The sequence below is a fragment of the Diuraphis noxia genome, unplaced genomic scaffold, assembly GCF_037042655.1.
Source record: "Diuraphis noxia isolate RWA-SAM2 unplaced genomic scaffold, SU_Dnox_SAM2 contig0002, whole genome shotgun sequence".
NCBI classification, from domain to species: domain Eukaryota; kingdom Metazoa; phylum Arthropoda; class Insecta; order Hemiptera; family Aphididae; genus Diuraphis; species Diuraphis noxia.
This window is the reverse complement of record NW_028301712.1, coordinates 33,608,505-33,631,735: the sequence shown is the minus strand read 5'-3', so window position 1 is coordinate 33,631,735 and position 23,231 is coordinate 33,608,505. Positions and strand designations below refer to the sequence as shown.

The window sequence follows — 23,231 nt, the reverse complement described above, 5'->3', positions numbered from 1 at the left end:
ATACGTATATATAGAGAGAAAAGATTTAAATTATAAGTTAAAATGTATGTATAATGTACATTAAATATTTTTATGATTGTTTATAATTTTTTTTTTTTTTTTTTTTTTTATTGAACGTTACAGCTTCGGCAGCATAGGCCATTAGCTTTGAGTTTTATACAATTATATACTTATAAATATTTACATAGAATAGGAAGAAAAAAAACAGTTTTGATTATAATTGTTTGTATACCTATAGCTTATACTTTATTATCAGGAGGAATGAAATAATTTTGTTAACTTTTATAAAATTCATGCTATTTTTGTTAATGAACAAAAATATAAGTCGACTTTCTTCGTTGCTTTTCCTTTTGCTTTGTATTATATTACATTATTACCTGAGTAGAAAATTATCCATTTATGTATTGAATTTGAGAAAATTGTATGATGGCAAAATAATTTTCTAAAGATCTAACAGAAAGCCTATCGGAATGTAGTAATGAAATCTAGTAATGAAAAAATGAATGAATTATAAAACATAAACCGGTAACATGTACCGAAAATCATGCCGAAAGTAATCCTCTTTCAATACTTGTTTTTAACTTTCAAAGAATTTAGTAGTAAACAGTTTTGAAATCATACTGATTAAATTGGTATTGATTGACCAGCGTTTTTTTGATTGATCAACTTCTGCCACTTGGAAAAATAATAAAATTCTACAGACTGTATACGTTGGGTGATTACAAATTTGAAGATTAGTACGATGAACAAATATTTTTTAGCTAGATAATTATTACATTTTAATATTGGTATAATATTATTCTTTTTTTCTTTTTTTTTAAATATCATATAGATACGTATAGTATTATTTCTAGAGTTTATAGACTGAATATTTTGACTTGATATATCTATATTATTATTGTTATAATCAAAATTTTATATATCTGTTAGATTCTGAGCAGAGCACGGAATGTATTGATTTCACGATGATGTGTGTTTTGTTTTTTTGTCTGTCATCATGTTTTGGGGCAGTAAAAGTTCTTTGATTTTCGACTCCAGTACCTCGTTCGATCAGAAAATACGTAAAAATCACGAAAATTCGCAAATTATTTTAAGCTAGAAATCCTTAAAAAATTTTCTTTTCAAATTTAAGATTTAAAATTTTAATACAAGATTTCTTACAAGTTTGAAAATCTTTATCATAAAATAAATATCCATCAGAAAGTCAAATTAAGTTTTTATGAGCGTTTGAAATTTAAATTTTTACAACATTGGATTTTCACTAGATTTCTCATTTAGCGATTTTTTTTTATTTTGGTGTCACTCTAAAACCAATGACCGCAAATACTTGAAATTTTCACTGAATGCTTATACATATAGGTATTTTCTATATTTGATGAAGTTTTCAAAATATTTTGATTAGTTTTAAGCTGTTTACTTACATTTTAATTTTTTACCTTTTTTAGTTTTTTTTTCTATTAATGTCAATAAAATTGTATCGGTTGGGTCAAAAAGCTTCAAAATGTAATATAAGGCTTCCAACATATTGTTTCAATAGCAGTTGAATATTAAAAATACATAAGCACGATTTTTTTTATAAGCATTTAAAGTTCAAATTTTGACTAAATAAGTAAAAATTACGGCCATGTTCAAATTATCTTAGATAAAATTCATAAACATTTTTCTTTTTAAATCTAAGATTTGAAAATTTAATTCAAGGTTCCTGATTCATTTTTCTACCTTTATCAAAAAAAAAAAAATGTCCATCGGAAAATTAAATATTTTAATAAGTATTAATAATAAGTAATAATAATCTACAATTTATCCTAGACAGATAAACCGTCTCCGCTCAAAATCGTTTTTCGTATAAAATAATGATATAATATCATTGGATTCAAATTTAATTTCATCCATTACAGTATCCACTTGTAACCTACTGTACAGCATAGTGATATCTACTTTCCCGCTTTTTTTTTTAAATTAATTTCTCTGTCATACAAATATTAAAGCTCAATGATAATATACTAACGTAAATCTAATAATATATAAAAATCTCGTGTCACAATGTTTGTTACCAAACTCCTTCGAAACGGCTGGACCGATTTTCATGAAATTTGTTGTGTATATTAAGTAGGTCTCAGAGAGTTATGTAAACTATTTTTTACACCCCTATTTTTATTTTAAAGGGTGGCTCATACAGGGATTTTTTTAACTTACGACAATTTTTTTTTTATAGAGTTGCCTTTGGTTACCATACATATTAAATTATTATTATTATTATTGTTTTTTTTTTTATTTTTTATATTTAATCGCTGTTTCATATATTTAATCAATGGCCACATTTACCGATCAGCCGCTGTTGTCTGACGTATTTCCATAGATATAAACATAAATTAATTAATTTAGTTTAATATGAACTTTAATTGTATCGATTTTTTATGTATTTTGTACAATGCCAGCAAGACGCAACGGCTTTGATTTGGCCCGTCGAACGACCAAAAATACAAGCATGCGAGATAGAAGAGTACAAAGAAGAGACGTACAAATTCAACCGAACAATGAAAATGTACGTGTGAACATGGTGCGATTGCGTGAGGCACAAGATGAACAAAATCAAATAAGACGATTAGAAGCGCGTCAATTCGTAGTTGACACACGCAGAGATTGGTGCTATGGACACCTCTGTATTGTAATGCGCTGAAGTTCAAAAATGAGCCAACCGGTATGTGTTGCGCGTTAGAAAAAGTTTAACTACCGGAAATTGAAACACCACCTGAACCATTGAACGGTTTATTTATCGGTACGGATCCAGATTCTAACCTGTTCCTGAAGTCAATTCAAACATTCAATTCATGTTTCCAAATGACATCGTTCGGAGCAACAGAAATAGTTAAAAATAATGCTGCAAATGGTCAAAAATTTAATTCAACATTCAAAATCAAAGGCCAAGTTTATCATAGAGTGGACTCATTGCTACCAATGCCAAACGAACCACATACATTTTTATAAATTTACTTTATGAGTGGTGAGGACTCCGAAAGCGCACTTGCCAATCGCGTTGATGCACATTGTAGTTACAATAACCTTAATTCACTTTTTGCCAGACGCATCGTCGGTGATCTGGACGCTTTATTGAATGAGCACAATGAATTGTTGAAATTATTCAAATCACACATGCACAAATTACAAAGTGACAATCACGCAATTGTCATCAATCCTGATAAAACAGCAGCTGGAGAGCACATTCGTAGATTCAATTCACCTGTAGTTGACGACGTTGCTGAATCATGGTTGGCGACCGTACAGCTACACGAGAAATCGTGATTCGAAGAAGAAATAATAATATTGAGTTCATTGCTGATACACACTGTTCATACGACGCTCTCCAATATCCGCTAATGTTCTGGAAGGGACAAGACGGATATTGCATAAATATTAAACAACGGGATTCCGTAACAGGTACTTTATTCATTGTGAACATCATTACTTAATTTGAATTAATATTTATGAATATATTATTACAGGAGACGAAACAAACAAGAACGTTAGCTCGAAAGCTTATTATGCGTATCGTATGATGATTAGACGCGGTCAGGACAACGTCATTCTACGGTGCCGCGAGCATTGCCAACAATTCATGGTCGACATGTACGTGAAGATAGAGAGCGAACGACTACTATGTTTACGATATAACCAACAAAAGCTGCGTGCGGAGGAATACATTCACTTGCGAGACGCTATTCTGTGCAACGCCGACACCACCGAAATTGGTAACTCTGTCATTCTACCATTATCGTACATAGGCAGTCCACGTCATATGCAAGAATACAGCCAGGATGCTCTAACTTACGTGCGCGAATACGGCCGACCATGTTTATTTATCACGTTCACGTGTAATCCAAAATGGCTGGAGTTAACATCTTTGTTATTGCCAGGACAAAATGCAATACATCGTCATGACATTACAGCACGTGTGTTCAAACAAAAATATTAAAGTCTTTAATGAGTTTCATTACAAAATTACATGTATTCGGTCCCACACGTTGCTGGATGTATTCAGTTGACTGGCAAAAACGAGGATTACCTCATGCACATATTTTGGTTTGGTTAATCGACAAAATACGTCCTGAAGGAATCGATAGTATAATTTCTGCTGAAATTCCAGATATGACTACTGATACATTACTGTTTGATATTGTTACGACAAACATGATTCATGAGCCATGTGGTAATCTGAATAGTTTATGTATTACTACCACGAATCCCTATTATCACTACAGATGTCCCAATTGAATTCAAACGGGTTCAATTTCCAATCAGATTGGCATTCGCAATGACAATCAATTAGTCTCAAGGCCAAACGATGATTGTTTGTGGCTTAGATCGGGGCACACCGTGTTTTTCACACGGACAATTATACGTGGCATGTTCTCGCGTGGGTAAACCATCCAGTTTGTTTGTGTTGGCTAAAGATGGATTTACTAAAAATATCGTACACTCCATCGCACTAAGAGACTGACAATATTTTTTTTTAATTCATATAATTTATGATAGAGATGTAACTTTAAATTTATTAGTTAAGATATAAAAAATACAATGAATTCAAAAAAATATTTTCGTTTTGTTATTTTTATGGGCCATCATCTTTCACAGTGCTCCATTCATCTCTCAGTCATATACCAGTATACGACATTCCCACACACTTACAATAAAAAAAAAACACACACATCATTGTAAAATCAATACATTCATCACTTCGTTCAGAATCTAAAATAGTTTAAAATGTATATCATTTATAAAAATATATTTGTTTATGTTATCAATAAAGAACTTTGTAATTTACTCATTCATTGCAGACTATGTTCTATCCTTAATCCCGAGGGTTATTAATTATTATCAGTGACATTATATGAATATTAATTTGACATTCTCAATAGTTTACTATACGCTATGATCTCCAAAACCAGTAATAAACTACAAATAAAAAAAATAAATATTTTCTCATAGGTGCATAATAACTAATAAGTAATAACACTATACACGGCCTACGAAAATGCCTAAAAACAAACTAATACGCGGGCAACGCCGTGCCGGGACAGCTAGTTAATATATAATTTCTATTCATAAATACAATACAAGAAAAAAACACATTAGTAATTGGCAATTTAAACCTAATTCAGAGCGCAGAATAGCATATTATATTATATCACTTACATCGAGAAAATTAATGTAAAGTTATTCAACATTCAGCTCTGAAGAATACAGTTATTTAAAATTAAATTTGACGTAGATACTTATTGAATGTTGATGGTTGGTTATAACTTATAACCAACCATTTCACTTATAACTTATAAGTGAAAATAAATTGTTATTACCTACATTGCTACATTTTATTCAAATTTCTTCGTGTATTTCTGGTTAATTGTATTTTAAGAGAAAGATAATACAAGTTAGACTGTAACATGATTAAGTGTAAACTGTAACATTAGCGTATAGGTATAATACGAGGTATTTTTTTTTTCAAGAAAGAAAATAAGAGAGTAGGCCTAGTAATGTCGAAAGTATGAATATTGAATTGTATAATATTCAAATTTACATTAGAATAAAATGATTGTGATGCAATATATTACGTTAAAAATGTAATGGTTTTTTTTTTTTTTTTTTTTGGGGGGGGGGGGGGTAAATATGTTTCAAATTTTATTTGGTGTTTTTTTTTTTTTATAATATTTGAATTATTTGAATATTAAATACATTTTAAACTAATTTAATAAAAATAAAACACTATGTGCTCTGTGTTATCGTTGAATGCTATTCCCACAGAATATTCACATGACTAGAATTAAATATTTCGTAACATTAATTTTAAAATTCATGTAGGTATATCCCTAGGGATGCATAATTGTGTTTTTGTTGATAAAATGCTTATTGCTTAAGTATGCATATATGGTTAATTAATTTAAATCAATAACTCACACATACTTATAAATAACTAATATATTGATTTTATATTTCAGTATTTGAATATCGCATGATAATATTATGTTCCTATAGTGTCCCTACCAACTTTATATTATTGTGGTATAATATGACGTTTTATATATTTTATAGAATTAAATATCATAAAACCCAATGGGGATTTTAATAAAAATATATAATATAAAATATTATTTTATTGAATCATAGTTCAAGTTGAATCAAGTGTTATGTATTAAACAAATAGTAAAAGTATTGAAAATAAGTACAACGTGAATAGCAAGAAAAAACTGTAACTCAAGAAAACGAGTGATATTTAGTGTACCTTGTATATATAACGCGGGGAAAGCGTAGTTTTCTGGGATCATTTTTCGAGCTTAAAGCACGATTTAAAAAATTTTTTGGACTTTTTATACTGTCTGACAGTGATAAACGATTTTCTACACAAGTCTGGAGAAAAAAAAATAAAAACAAAACAACGGCGGAACGAATTCAAGGTAGCAATAAATTACCTTACGAGTAAAGTAACCACGAACTACTAGAACAATTCGTTGAAACCTCTTTTATACCAAACACGAGGTGTGTTATGTTTTCAAACTAAACAACACCCCAAGTATATGCTTCATGTGGTGTAGGCAATGTGTTCAAAAGTGTTTGAAATATTTTAGACGTTGGGTCTCTTTCACGTAATGTTCACGACGTGTGAGTTAATTGTTTATAATATTTCGAAAGTGCAGTATTATATACATCGATAATAATAATATTATATAACTGTAATTACCTTTCGTTGTTGATTGACAGTTGGTGTAAAAATAACTATTCGCGTCGAATTAATGATCTAGTTTAAAATATTTACATAATTAAAGTATACAACAATTTAATTTAATAAATAATATGTTTACTGATTTTACAAGTGGTTGACTCTTCACCTGCGATGGATGATATTGCAGTATACAATGTAAAGTTACTAATTGTTCATTGATAATAATAATATCTACAACTATGGTCGTATAGTATGGGTTTGATATGTCTTATATTTTTGAAAATAATCGTTTTTCACATTATATTGCTAAGCAAAATATTTTTCAGAGTATTTCGATGTAATAAAAAAATTAAATGTTTAATGTGTATACTGTATAATGTATAATAATTTAGTCATAAGTATTTAAAATTTAGATGGGACAAAAGATTCCACACTTTGATAGTATTATTTGTTTGTTTGTATATCAAGTTATTACTATTAAAACTTCTAGTTCAAAAATGTAATTGTATATATTGATACTTACTTATAAAAAAAAAAAACTAATCCATTTTTGAACAAAAAAATGCGATTAGCAACAATTTTAAAAATACTGGCTAATAAAATATTTCAAGAAAAGCATTACTAAAGTTCCAATTCCAATATTTTTAAAGGGTTTTGGTTTCATAAATTGTGAGTAATTTTCAGTTCCAACGTACCTACTGTTTTGGAAGATTTTTTTACTGCTTTTAGTGTTAAAATATCTGTAAAAATAAATGTTGAGTACCTATCTGAATAATAATGATAGAATTATAGGTAACAAATTATCTGAATAATCTGATGCCACGCCAAAAAATTCCTATTCTTAAGTTTTGAGCATGTTGAATTACATTTTGAGTTTTTCCACTTAAATTCAATTATTTACAATTTTGACTCTAAAAATAATAAATATATAAATGTATCACTAATGACGATCTTGAAATATAATATGATAAAAGATTTCTATATGTAGTGTATTACTGTTATTCAAATACATGGATACCCATGAGTGACTTGTGATTTTTAGCATATTATATTTCGTACACAGCATAATTATTTATATTTTAGTTTTTGAATTTCTAGCAAGATAAAGACGTACTAATAAAAAATAGAGAAAGGAAAATCCAAGCGAACATCCTGGGTAGGTAGACTTATTTATATTAACAATCTCGTGGCAGTTTGAATATTAAGAAAGTGTATTTACAATTCAAATTATTTTCAAATAATTGGAATTTTCTGTGGCTAAAACTATAATAATACTATGTTTTGTGAAAATTTCGTGTTTTTTCTCACTCAAAACCAAACTGAATAAAATTTTTGAATATATTATCATAAAATATACAATTAAATTAACGAACATTGTAGATTACATTTTGAATATTATATCGTATCAAAGATTGTATGGTTGTTGGACTTGGCGAAGAATATTTATCTAATCGAAAAATAAATTCCAATCTGTTTTGTCCCGAAAAACGGCTGATATCATTTTTGAAAGACGATGATCCGATGTTTTATAATAATATTTGTATTTACGACGGATGACGCGCGACGCGCCTGCAAAACACTAACCCTGCTCGCTCGTTCAACAGACGACCACGACGAAGACTGTAATAATGTTACAACTTAGTCTCTATCTCTCTCCATATATATAATATGATAATTTAATAAAATATATATACTGTGACGGCAGGCTGTTATCGATTACTGCCACATCCGATACATTTCCAATCTGTTTTTTCGTCCCAAGTATAAGCGTTTTCGATCTTATTTTCTGGACCACTATTTTTTATTATTTGTTGTTGTTATTATTTTTTTTCTAGCCGGCCGTTGTCAATGGTTTTTCCACTCTTGTTCCGCACAATTTATATATATTATATGTATATGATCGTTACCACCAACACGCGATTTTTCCAATACAGATAATAATATTATGCTTCCACCCTCGTTGCAGACAAATCGCCTTATTTCGACAAGCGTATCTATAGATAGATTATGACAGGTTAACGACGTAAAAATTGGTATTCCGTATACATGTGCACATTTCATTATTATTTTATAAATAACGCATTAACACCTAAACGAAGTACTCACGATTAAAACCGTTACAATTACTCGTAGAGTAGGGGGTACATATTAATATATTATACATTTTAATTTTATCATTATCAATTATCATCATCATTATTATATTTATGAAATCTGGTCATGCATATTGGACACTAGTATATTATTATGGCACGCATAATAACATGCGAATCATACATAATATTATAACATTGGTGCCTAGTCTGGATTGGTGTTTGGCGTCGCGAGTCTCCGGATGGATAACCAACACGGGTATTTAGTGCCGAATTATCGCCCCACATACAACGTATTCCTCAACCAACTGTTATCCCCCTACAAAATATCATAGTTCCCGATGCTCAAGATAAATATTAGTATTAGCATTGATTATAGAATGGACTATTCTTTAATCAATGGTATTAGTGAACAACAATAATTATAATGACGATAAGAATAATATTAGATAGAATTATAAGTACGATGCTAGTGTGCAGTAAACGGGACGTCTTGAATTTCTCCGCTAAAACTATTTGTCACGAGGCGCGCATGGGTGTGTTCACAAACGATGTTATTGAATCGTAAAATACTATTATATGCAGCGACGGGCTACGCGTATCGATCTTTATTTTACAACGGTGTATTAAACTGAGTTTTTTCTTCCGACCACAAAATTAACAAATGGTGCAAATGAATGTTGACAATAGCTATAATACATTGACGATGATAAAAATAGTGATATAAATAGGAAGAATATTAGAGATATGGAGGGAGAGAGCTTTTAGAGTATTTTCAGAGTCTTTTGAACTTTTTGAACTATAATACAATGCTGTGTACCGTGGTGTATATAAAATATTGTTGCTCGTTGAATAATAATTTTCTGATATGTCGAGTGATAAATAATCAAGTCTGATCTGGGTTTAGTCTTTATAAATATAAATTTATATTTATATTTGTAACAACGATGATTCCTTAGCGTGTACTGACACGTGGCGAGTTTGATATTAAGATATTATTATAGTCATTTGTCATTACTGTTAAGATTTTTTTCATGTTTTCAACAAATGTATCACCAGAATATTGGTACATACCTAATACTTCCTACACACAATACTGATAGACGCGACCGAATAATATTATTGTAAAACGTATATTATTATACGTGGCACAAATGCACAATGCGCTTGTACTGTATATTTCAAAATCTCTTTTTATACACACATTACATACTCTCCTAAACACGTGTGCTCATGCGAGATTGATTTGGTTTGGAGTGCATAAACAAATTACGTGTATTTTGAATCAGTTGTCAGATTATATTATACCGGTATGTTGTTCCCATAGTACTGATGTAACAACAATTTGCCGGGAATTTATTCAATAGAATACATAATAACATGCCAATATAATTTCAGTAATGTAGCTTGAAACGCATCAGGAAAGCTGCATTTATACAGTGAAATAAATGATAAAAAAAGAACACAAAAATCACGTCATGATCTTGATAGGGTTTTTGACCGTTTAATGTCTATACGTAAGCATCGTGTCAAACTACTTTAAGCTTTAGTTAATACGATTGAGTTTATTAATTAATACTGCCATACAAATATAATAATATACACCCCTTAGGTACACCTAATTTAAAAAAATGAATCACATTATTAAATCAATTATAAATTGTTCAGCTTATATTTAAATTATGCTATGGTTTAGTACATACGATTTGAACTTGATTTCACTAGAGTTTAATCAAAGTATGTTGACTAGCTACTCTAGCGGGCATTTAAAATTTGAATGTGTATTTTAAATATAATGAATATAAACATAAATTGTTTATGTAGTTTGAATATGAATCATATTAAAATAATGATAATAATACATCTTCCATTTATACTTATGTGTAAAGTAACAAAGTAACTACCTGCATAACACTCGAATTTAATCAAAGTCTTTTGACAAGCTTCTTTAATGCAAGTTTGGAATTGAACGAGAATTTATATCTTAAGACCAAAATTTTTGGAGTGAAAACAAATGTAAGCACATATTCGTTTGGTTTAATTCCTGTCTGAGTTATTAGTATTTCTGACGTAAATAGAACAATGTTCGTGGGCAAAATAACATTAAAACAGAGGATAAACTCTAAAACCTCTAAAACAGTGTTGCGGGTTTTTGTTGTTTTTGCATGCAAATATGACCATTCCAAACACAGCCCTAACGACCAACAAATAATTATTCAGAGTCACTATTTTTGTGCCATATGTAAAAGTCCGTGCAGTATTTAAATTTGTTTTTTTTTAAATATAATGAGAATATTATTACAATAATTTGAGAATAGTTGAATTAAGGATAATTATTATTTGTTTCACGGGCCTGTATGTAACGAGTTTAAAATTGATTATTTGCAGTGATGCTAGATACCCAAATATACTGTTGCACTTTAATGAACTAAAAAATTATATGTGTATGTGTGTGTGGAGGGGGGGGGTTGATAGGTAAAAATTATTAATCTAGTAAAATTACACTATTACTAGGTATAGATATGTTGGTTCTTAGTTTTATCAGGTTATTGTTTTTAATTGATATGATAATAAAATTGTATTAGGTATAGCATAATAAATACCGGTATAAAATATAATTATTAATTATCATCTAATATTGATCATTTTTAAAAATACTTAGGTACCTAAAATTAAATTAAGAAGAATTTGACGTCAAGTAATAAGAGTGAACCAACTATGAATCGAAAATGTAATATACTTTATCGTTTTTTTTTAAGAAAATTTGTTTACTTTTAAAAAATCTTCCTATATTAATATTTGTAATGATTTTAGCAATAATATTGATCTCATAGAAAAAAACAGAGAATAACTTCAATTAAAATACTAACTCGATTATATAGCATACATTTTTTGTTTTTGAAATTAAATAAACATCTTTTAAGAAGAAACATTATTTTAATATTAACTATAATAGGCAAGTAGGAAAAAGTTAAGTAAAAAAAAAAAATAAAAACTGATGTTTCTTATCAAAAAAATAATTTAGTTACTTTTGTATGGTGCTACTTTAGATTTGCGTTTATAGTAGTGTTACATAAAAGGTGACATATAATACCTATAATGTTAGGAATTTAAGTATAATCCGTATGTTGATAATATTATAGATAACCTGCAGTGTGGAGCGTTGATAGATTTCTCTTGTATGATGTGTGCATGGTGAGGAAAAAAGAAGAAAAAATAAACTTGTTAAATTCGTAGTTGCGGTGAAAAAGTAAAGATGCAATGAGACCATAAGTTTCGAATTCACCTATTTAGCTCTACACTAGCTGCGTCACTGTGTACGTATGATATCGATGATAAAGGACTATTTAAAGTGAATCAATTTATCGTTTTTTGCAAAAAAAAAATCACTTGTGCCCGAAAGTATATTTTAAGAATATGTTTGAAGACGAGACAGCTTTTACATACAACTGCCGGGACACACCAAAATGACGGGACTGTGTTTAATTAGCCATGAAACGGGTTTTTATCTGGTGGTCGATTTGAAGAAAAGGGAGGAAGAGCCAGAAGGGTGGATCCTTTGTTGTTCGCCCGAGTGTCACTATAGAACGATTTATAATAAAGCTCGGGGCACCACCGCCAGCATTAATATTTTTATGCATATATACGTACATGGCCACAAAAGAAATGTGGTAGTTTAATACTTCGAAGAAATGTCAGGAATTTGCAAGAAATAAGAAGAACAAGACAGATAAGAAAAAGTATTGTCGAGGAAAAACAAAATAGTTAAAATTTTAACGAATGACATTGACGAGCGGTGAAAACGTTTTTTTGTCGTTAAAATAATAATATTCAAATATATTATTGATAAATCTGATCCATTTTAAAAGTATTCATCTATTGAAAACAAATGATTATTTTAAAATTTAAATTTAATTTATAATTTTTGAAGCATTTAAAATTTATTTAGAGTTAGTCCATATTATATTGGATAGGTACATAAAGTATATTATTATGATAAATATTATTGTAAATTATATTTTACTCATAAAAGAATATTATAATATGTAAATAAAATACAATAATTTAACGAGTGGGTTTCAAACGTCATGGATCAATTGAAATATAATATGTATTACTATACATTATTAGATATTATAAATTTTGTATAATATGATGTTCTAATTAGATAGATACCTAGTTAGTATCATACTATTATTTTAAGATATTTTTGCTATTTAATTTGAATAAAAAATAATAACACACATTAGAGAGTTTAATGATTAGATTATTATAATTATGAGTTATGATTTGATGATAAATACTAAGGTAGTAAGGTCATCCATTCCTTTTAAAATCTCATTACGCTTATTTATTTTGGTAATGTTCAAATTATAATTAATTGTATGGCAGAACCATCACTAGATATTAATCCGAGCCTGAAATTTTGGTATTATTATTTATGTCTAAATTTATTAGGGATTACAAATTAGTTCATTTCTTTTAAAAAAAAAGTCAGAATATAAGATCTTTAAAAATTATTTTCATTCTGATCTTAACATTTAGCATTTTATTAACAAAAATAAATTAATTTAACCGTACAATAAAGATTATTATTTATTATTATTATTATTACTGTTGTAACTTGTAATATTATTGTACTTTCAATGGATTAAACTTGTTATAATTTTACGGAGTTTAAGCTTGTAATAATTTTCATCAATTTGAGATATTCTTTTGTTGAACAATTAAAATTAAATAATTTTTAACAAATACTCTTGAGTATTTTGCAAACAGGTATAATAGGTATATAATATTTTAAAGTTTATTTATGTATTAAAATTGATAACAACTATTAAAATAATACGTTAGTTGGTGAAATTAATTAAATATAAGGTCTTAAACTTTAAATAGTAAAATTTAATAATGGTATTTTATTAAGTATTTTAGTTTGACACATCGAATAATGATCGAATAATGATAATAGAATAATAATAATAAAAAAAAATAATCTTACACTTTATTTTATAACGATAAAAAATGTATAAAGGCGTAACTATTTCCATAATTACCAAAATTACATGAAAAAAAAATTTATTTTATTTTACAATAATACAACATTATTAAAATAAAAAAATCTATTAATATCATGCCATCCTAAAAAAAAACTAACCGAACATTTCCAATGAATTGCATATTGAATATTCAAATAAAAAATTGATTAGAAGTTTTTTATAGCAATAGTATTGAATTGTATAGAATTTTGACTGATGAGTGCATAGATCGCATTTAAAAGAAGACTATTTCAAAGTCTATTTGCGATTATAATTATGATCAAATATTGTTAACAATAAAATGTTGACTGTATTGTTTCATCAACGTTGGTAAACATACTAGTTACCTACTATTTTGGCGGCTTAAAAATCGTGCACAGATCGATATTAACCTAGCCATCTGGAATTTTCCGGAACAGAATTTCGAAAAACAAATTCCGAAGCTTTTCCGAACCACCCTTATATATCATGCATAATATTGTTTCTACCGTAATGTGACGTTTGGCCCAAACTCGATGCATAATATTACTAATCATATTATGCTAAATCGCATAGGTATTATTGTTATTTTATGTATATATTATTTTATTGTACATATATTAAGGTATTGGGTGCCTGTATAATGAATGCGCCTCGTCGGGCCAAGTGTGTTTGACTGATTGTTAAGCAGATATATGGGAATAGTGTATAATATATACCACCCCGATGAACTTACGCAAAGCTCGTTACCCGTGACTTCTCTATATATATGTGGTCTCCTGTACGCGAACAGTTCGTGACGAGGAACAACCGCGGTGCACATCATGCGGAAAGCTGGTATAGAGGTGCCTAGAGTGTATTACGTTGCTGTATATATGCAATAATATATTGTAATATAAGACGAGTCTCCTCATTATTTCAGAAAACGCTAACGTTTTTGAAAATACTTCTCTTACACGATTTTAAGTCGTTACAAATTAGCTGCGCATTTTTAAGGGTACCTTATATAATTTATAATATTATTTTTTTAAATTTATATCTGAACTTTTTTTTAAAGTTTTTTATTCTATTGTATGATAACACTAATTTTTTATTACATATTTCAAAGCAGAGTATCATACCGTTCGAAATATTTCGGTCTATAAAAATTAAATTTCGATCAAGTAGCTTATGTATGTTAATAAAGTTTTGATGATAGGATTAGTGGACAAAAATGTTACAAGGTATACCCCTGTACTACTCCAATCCGTTCGTAAAAGCTTTAAAACTCATCTAAAATTTTATTTTCGTAAATCGGAGTACTTTAAAAGATATTTTGCGTTATTAAAACGAATAAAAATAATTAAATGAAGATTACGATAAAAAAATAACAAAGTTTATTTTTAGAAATTTGTTGTTTTGTATCTATTTAAAATCAAGCTAAAAAATTCCAAAACTTTAATATTTTTAAAGAGAATAAGATTTTTAAATAATGAGTGTCTAGCGTATGGATTACCCGGTGATATTATTATACTTAACTTATATAATGAATCATACGAAATTCCGGTAGGCTGGAATGATATGGTAGGTATGCATTATACATTTTAATATTATATATACATTATAACATATCGGGGTAATTTTGTATTTGAAATTTTAGGTTCCGAGTGCGATAAAAGCACGACGTCTTAAGTAGGTTTTGATGGTGGTTATTATTTACATTATCATCGCGATAATAAAACAGTAAGTTGAGCTTGATGACATAACTTTGATGTTGATCATTTTTGTTCTATTGACTGTAGTCGATTCTGCAAAATATGTATTTTATTTTTTTTTATATCATCCTTTATTATTTAAAAAAAGCGAATTTAAGAAAAACACATTTTTGTTATAATATTATTATTATGATTATATAAAAAAAAATAAGCTTTGATTGACTTGAATGTTACGTGATTTATTTTCCATATTATCCTAAAGTCATAGTGTTATAATAATATATCGTAGGAATTTATGATCATAATCAGATCTGATTTTAATTATTATTTAATGGGATTAAAACCAAACAATTGATTAAATTATTAACCAGTACACCATTAAACTGATAAATGGGCAATTTAACGTTATATGGACATATGATTTGATTTAGATTTGTGTTCTTTGATTCCAATATACCATTGGTTCTATAAACCAGTGATTTGATTGTTAAGGTATTAATTTTATAGTCCATATTGTGCATCGCACATATTAATCATACTAGTTTCAAATAAATAGATATTTTTATTTGTATCTCATTTCATAGTTTCGTATTTTCAGGACATCAAAGCATTACTTTGATGATCAAAATTACTCAAAACTCTAAAGCCTAGTATGTTAATTAAATTGAATTTTGGAAATCGAATACATTAAATCTATTTACAACATTTTGTATAATGAATAATGATAGACTTTCTGTCTAAAAATGATTACAATTTAAAACAAAAACAATAAACAATACCATTAATTTGGTTTCAAACAATACAAATATATGTACTACTCGTACATGAACGATTTTAAAATCAAACAGTAATGATATAATGACAAAAAATAAATAATTATTTAAAATGTTGATCTGTTGATCTGTGATCCCACTTCTCTATTCGTTTTTGTTGGTGTTGCAACCTTGCAACTTAATCACTAACAAAAAATGAAAAAAAAAAAATAGTTTACCAAACTCTCATAATCAAAACAAAGATTGTAAATATTATGATTTAAAGATTCAACTAAAGGTAAAGGTACCCAAATAATGATTTTTGGAGGACTGGCGTACAGATTACGTTATGCGGCCGTATGAACATTATTCTCTATTATACTCTGTACGTTGGTAATAATAATATATAATACAATTTCAATGTCAATAAAATACATAGCACTTTTAAAAGCAATAGTATGACGTTTAAATAATTAATTCTTTATGCGACGTTAAGCACGAAAATTGAATACCTAACGTTTAAATTCCACGAGCATGCCTTTTAAGATGCTTTATATATTTTTTAATTTGATCCCTGCCCGTAGCACCCATAATATAATAATATATTATATGTGATATAAGTACCGTCGGATTATCGATCGGTTGCAATAATATACTTCGCGATGGGAGCTTCGGACGACAATCCGATACAACATAATACCGTTATCGTGTAGAATCAGTTAAGTTAGATTAACATGTGAAATTATAGATAATTTTGAATAATACAGAGAACTGGAGAGGAAAACGGTTTTAAATAAAATTGTCACAAATTGGAAAATTATACGTCATTTTACTACTTGTAATAATGTTCAATACCTTAGTCGATTACTGCAGAGTTGCATCTTTTTCAATCTGTTTTGATAAGACACTTTAGCAGTAAGGTAAGACACCTTATGTGCAAAATATTGATATTTCGACACCACTATTTTCAGAAAACTATAATGTAAATCTATATAAATCAAAAGAACCTCTAACATGATAAAATTATAGATTTACTGAATAACTCCAATGAATAAGATAATATTATTATATCTTATAAATTTATAAAATTGCTAAATTAGTAATTACTTTCCATCTTAAAGTTATAAAAAATTATATAATTTGATATATTGTACCTACATACTGCTGAAAAGTTTTTTTTTTTTACTTAGGTAGCTCCTTTATATTATTGGTTGAAATTTTACACATCAGGGATTACATAAATTGAATTGTTATTGATATGCATAATACGTAAAACATAGGGAATATGAGTGAACATGACTGTAATAAAAAATACCTACAGTAACTGCTAAAGACATCTAACAAATTTCTCTTACGTTACAAACAATCTAAAAACTCTAAATTTTTGAAAAACTATTCCTATTTTCTACATTTTTTCTATGAATATTTTGAAAAGTATCTTAGTGTAAATTTAAATACATTTTTCCAAATTTCTTTAACTACTTAATCGAAGACTTTAAATATTCAGTTTGTATGCTCATGTGAATTGAAAATGTTTTATATTGCACCTACAACTGGGTTTTACTGTATAAACTCATCACTCATTTCTTATACCTTTTTTTTTTTTTTTAGAAATAAGCCTCGGCAGGCAGCAGTGGCCATTGGCTGACATTGTTTACATTATTTTCACATAATTTTTACATAGGTAGTTTTGTTTTCACATATTATTTTATATTATTTGTTTACAATACATTTTCGATTTCAATTTTTTTTTTTTTATGAAGTTTAGTGTCTGTTTGATGGCTGATACGTTTGGACTTAATGATTGGTATAGGTATGGAAATTCTGGGATGTTGTGTTTGGTTCTTGCAGCTTCTGTTTGTTTGCATTTTTTATACCTGTAATATGCTAGGTAATGAAATAATAATGATGATAATAATAATATATTTTACTGGTAATAGAAGTTCTGTATAGTTAAAACATGAATTTTCACACAGTTCTGGAGATCTTGTTGGTGGTTTTTTTTTTCATTCTAACCATTATAGTTTTCACGAATGACAATTATTTGTGCTCTGAAGTTACCGATAGACTGATGATTCAATTAATGCTACTGTTGCTATTGAACTGCCAAACATTAGTCACTAATAAATAAATAAATCATAATCAACCACCACATATAATAATATTAATCGCACTTTAATTCAACATCTGATACCTAATATATTACAATGTGAACAAATATCTATTAGTGGTCATACTATAGTGTTCCCTGAAGACATAAGACCTTTACCAAAAGCAAATGAAAGAAGAAACAATCCGGCAAGAAAAAAATGAAGTCTACAATAAATTATTTATTTTAACAATTATACCTGAAAAAGAAAAGTTAAGACTAGAACAAGAGGCTCGTGATTAAAAGAAAAAAAGACCTGAAGTCTAAACGGAAATTAGATTTTAAGAAAACTAAAATAAATCAGAAACCAAAAATTAAACAATTTAACTCCAACATAGTAGACTCAGATGAAGAAGTAGATGATTATTTCTGTATAATTTGTCTTGGAGCATATTCTAAAAGCCACGAAGGAGAAGACTGGGTAGAGTGTTGTACTTGTAAGAAGTGGGTCCATGATAAATGCGTTGGAGCATGTGGTTTATTGTTCTATAATTGCAAAAATTATTCTTCAGATTTTGATAAAGATTTTGAAGATGATAGATAATTCATGAGTAACCCATTAGTCTAGTAACTATTAATATTGTATGAATACTGTTAAATAAATAAAACAAGCAGCTGTTAATTTTTATTCAAAATTATTTAAAAATTAATTTTTTATTATAATATTTGATAGTTTGTTTTAATATTTATAATTAATTTTTAATTGTAATACACAAAATTGTTATTATAATACAACCGCACAATAATGAAATAATTAATATTTGTTGTTTTTTTGAATAATTTATATAAAAAAAAAAAAAAAAGTGTACCATTGTAATAACTTGCCCCCAGTATGTAACAATTTTCCAAAACTTGGTGCAAGTTGTTACATTTTGACTTGGTGGAATAAACATTTTATTTTATCTTCAAAAATTGTATTGTATTTACTTATTTGTTATAAAAAAATACCTGTGAAGTTACTTAATACAATTGCCTAACATCAACCATAATTATAATTATTGGAAAATTATAAAAATTAAAAATATACAAACCATAATAACTGACCCCGTTCTTCCATACAAATCTAAAAATGTACGATATTACGATGTATGTCCTTTTCAGATAATCACCGGTAATAATAATAACTAATAAGTAGATACTTGAATACTTCGTATAGTCCATTGGTTGAAATTCGCGTAAGAGTCATTTAAGTTGTAAAATCAACTTACTATAAAACATTTTATTTCTTATCGCACCCACAGTTTAGTGTCGGAGTTTATGCGTATTCGCAATTTATTCGTGTGAGCTTATAGCAACAGTAACCCGTTGTCAGCTGTCTCGTTTAGTAAAACGATTTAGGATGAACAATAATGGCTGGGATTTAAGCCAGCTACCTAACATCGACGATGACCCTATCCGAATATTGTAGTAGGCAGTTTAATATAATGACAACACTAAAGAGCCGGCCAATAATATCATTATCGACTATACATGACGAAAAAACTTTTAGTTTTTGATTTCGGGAATTATTATAATTTTCACACCATGTTTGGCTAACATTATAGAAATAGCGATAAATAACAATCGTATATTATAGTATTGTAATATTATCCTCTCGACCAAGTTCCGTGAAATTACTCGAGGGGTCATTTATTCATAAATAAAAATAATGTTTATATTATCCATTTAGTTCACTTAATCAAAATTCGTTTTTTTTTTTTTTACACAATGTAGTAATATACATTATACAGTGTGTTATCACTAGTCAAAATGAAAAGGTTGTTATTTATTTCTCTTCTGGCATCCTGGATAACCTCGAGTTGGGTCCCAAATTTCAAAAATAACACGAATTGGGTCCGGACGTATTTTATCGAGAACATGAATTGTATCCCGATATATTTTATCAAGCGGGGTTGGTAAATTGAGTCCCCGAGAAAAATAGGTAGTAAGTAAGTTGAGTCTAGGAAAAAATAAGGTAATAGGTAGTTTGAGTACCAGGGAAAAACGATTTATATGCATTTAAAATTTAAAAATATGCACTATAAAATTTTCATTTGTGATTTGTGGACATTTATTGACCGTATGATATGGTTTTGAAAACAGCAAAATGCATTTTTATTGCATAAAAATAATTATATAATTAATAAAAATGCATGTTGCTATTTTCAAAATCATTTACATGCAGTCAATGAATGTCCACAAATCACAAATAATAATTTTATAGTGCATATTTTTAAATTTTAAATGCATATAAATCGTTTTTTCCTGGGACTTAAATTATCTACTACCTAATTTTTCCGGGACTCAATTTACTGCTTTCAAAATGTTCCAAATTTATCTTGGACTCAATTTACCTAGCCCCTTATATAGTACATGAGTTGGGTCCAGCCTATTAGCGCTACTCAGAAGACACCATGTGAAGGTAAGCTAGAAACTCTTCCAAAATGTTTGTTTTTTGTTACGCAAAGGTAACGGTCTGTAGTAAATATTATCAAAAAACCTTTTTGTAAGTATAAAATTATTACACAATTGTTATACAATTGTTATTTGACAACAATATTGTCCTGTTAAACGTCGTTAAATAAAATAATCTTTAATTAAGATAACAATAAGATAAAATATTATCGAGGACCCAATTCGAGTATTATTAAATATTGTCGTGAACCCAACTAGTGTTTATTTTAAGCGATTATTTGTATATCTCGGAACTCAACTCAAGTTTTCCCGGCGTCTTGAGCCCGAAGATAGATAAGCAACCATTGGCTCGATTCACCATATAGATGATGCATTCTAAATTGTTATTTCTTAATGATTAATTTAAACTTAATTAACTTATTATTATTTATTATATCGTTTTTAACAAATACATTTTTTTTTTATTAAAAATGTAATGAGTTCTACCAGCTTTTATTTTTCATTTGATCTTAAATAATTTTTACGTATTTGATGAACTTTATTTTATAAAAAAAAAAGAATTTCCTTGGATATTATAGCTCCAACTCTCGATCACCGAAATGAAAAAAATGAAAAAATGACCATAAACGTACAATGACAATATTTCCAAGTTATACATAATTTATTATATCAAAACCTAAAATTAAATTTAACAAAAAAAGTTTCAAAATTACTTTTTGTTTGAGTTACGACACGTTCAAGCGTTTTGGTTTAAACCAATTACTGTAACTTAATCTTTTCTTAAAATGTTACAGTGGACACTTTCAAAGGGCTGATTTGAACACCTAACTTTCCCTCAATTTAAAACCCCTTAAAGAATAATTTTAATTTTTTTTTTGTAGAGTGTTAACTTCAACAACGGACGAACATTTGTCAAAATATGTGCACCACGTACCACCACTGTAGTCACAAACGCCGTCATCGAAATATCGATTAAACAATGCGTTGTGTGTGCGGACGTCGACTAGAGATAGGTCACACGCACCTAACATATTCCTTTAAGAGTTCATGTGATACCACCACTATGTGTAAGTTTTGCTCACAAATATCTTGTTGTAAAACTATTTATAAATGTTGTAGCTAAAAACCGTCAGAAAAGAGAAAATCTATCTTTAAAGATATAAAATCAGTTGCGTTGCAGCTAAGTTTTTACAAGACATCGATCACTTTCAGATCGTCTTCGGGTAAGGTAGAAATGAATAATTTATATCATAATGTAAAGGTTCAATTTTTTCGAGGTTAAACAAAATAATATTACAGAATAGTAAAAATAATAACACACTAGAACTTTCAAAAACTATTATTCAATTTTTACCATACACAAACGTCGTTAATGTTTGTTTTGCATTTTTTTGAAGCACTCAAGAAACCGGATGTAAGGGCCAATATAATTCAACTGACCTTTACTCTCCTTTTGGAGAGCCGTAGCTATATATTACGTACGTAATGTATAATGCGTACATTTCTCGCAATAAACAACTCGCGCATTATGCGGAAAACTATCTTGTTTAAGATTCCAGTTCTGTAGTGAAATATTGGGGTTATTTTTATAATATGTTTTTATCGTCCGCTCTTAACCCACAGTTAGTAGATTTAGTGTCGACAAAACGAAAGTGTTTTTTTATTCCGTTGTTAAATTCTAAGATGGACATCGAATGCACCAAAACTACCACCGCTGGCCTTCGACGCCACTATTACCTCAGTCGAAATATCGATTGGCCGTTACAACAATACTGTAAGTGGTTTAGGTAACCTATTCGAACAATAAAACGATATTTATAGGTATTACCATTATTTGTTGATTACGTGTTATTTAACCTAATCATATGTGTACATTATTACCATACGTAATATCTTGGGCAGAGCTTCAAGAGAACTTTATAACTGCATGTATTGTATCCGTCTTAGAATCGTGTAACACCGAAAATTGTACGCATAGCAAAGCTCGTTTAACTCCGATTATTTAAAAACTTAGCGAATTGATCTCTTATAAAATTTAAAGGTAAGAGAATTATTTAAATGACCTCATGGGCTTTTTATTATATTTTAATTTTGAAGCGAGTAGTTAGTATTTTAAGATGTACAAATGATTTACAATTTACACTTATAACTTGCTGTAAAATTAAAATATAACAAAAATAATAGGCCACGAGGTTGACTATATATTTATCTTAAATTTAAATTTTATGAGAGGTAAACTCACTCTAATTTTTACACAAACGAAGCTATAAATGTGATCTGCTGAGTGTAAAATGTCCAATTTTACGCACTTGTAAGACGGAGACGACACATATGTATATAATGTCCTCCTAATAAGTTAATAAGAGCAATAAGTTTATGTGAAGTTAAAAAAATTTGAATTGATTATAAATTATAAAATAAA

General features: G+C 28.4%; 2 protein-coding genes and 1 pseudogene across 4 annotated transcripts in view; 2 read left to right on the top strand and 1 right to left on the bottom strand.

The window, feature by feature from the left end:
• The window catches only part of LOC149058366 (uncharacterized), a 476,835-nt gene that overhangs the window by 337,120 nt on the left and 116,484 nt on the right, over positions 1-23,231 (top strand). The gene's annotated exons all lie outside the window — the stretch shown is intronic.
• Positions 1-23,231, bottom strand: part of LOC107165554 (protein qui-1) — a 214,897-nt gene that overhangs the window by 96,705 nt on the left and 94,961 nt on the right. The window lies entirely within an intron of this gene.
• On the top strand, positions 2,432-4,272 carry LOC149058367 (uncharacterized; annotated as a pseudogene).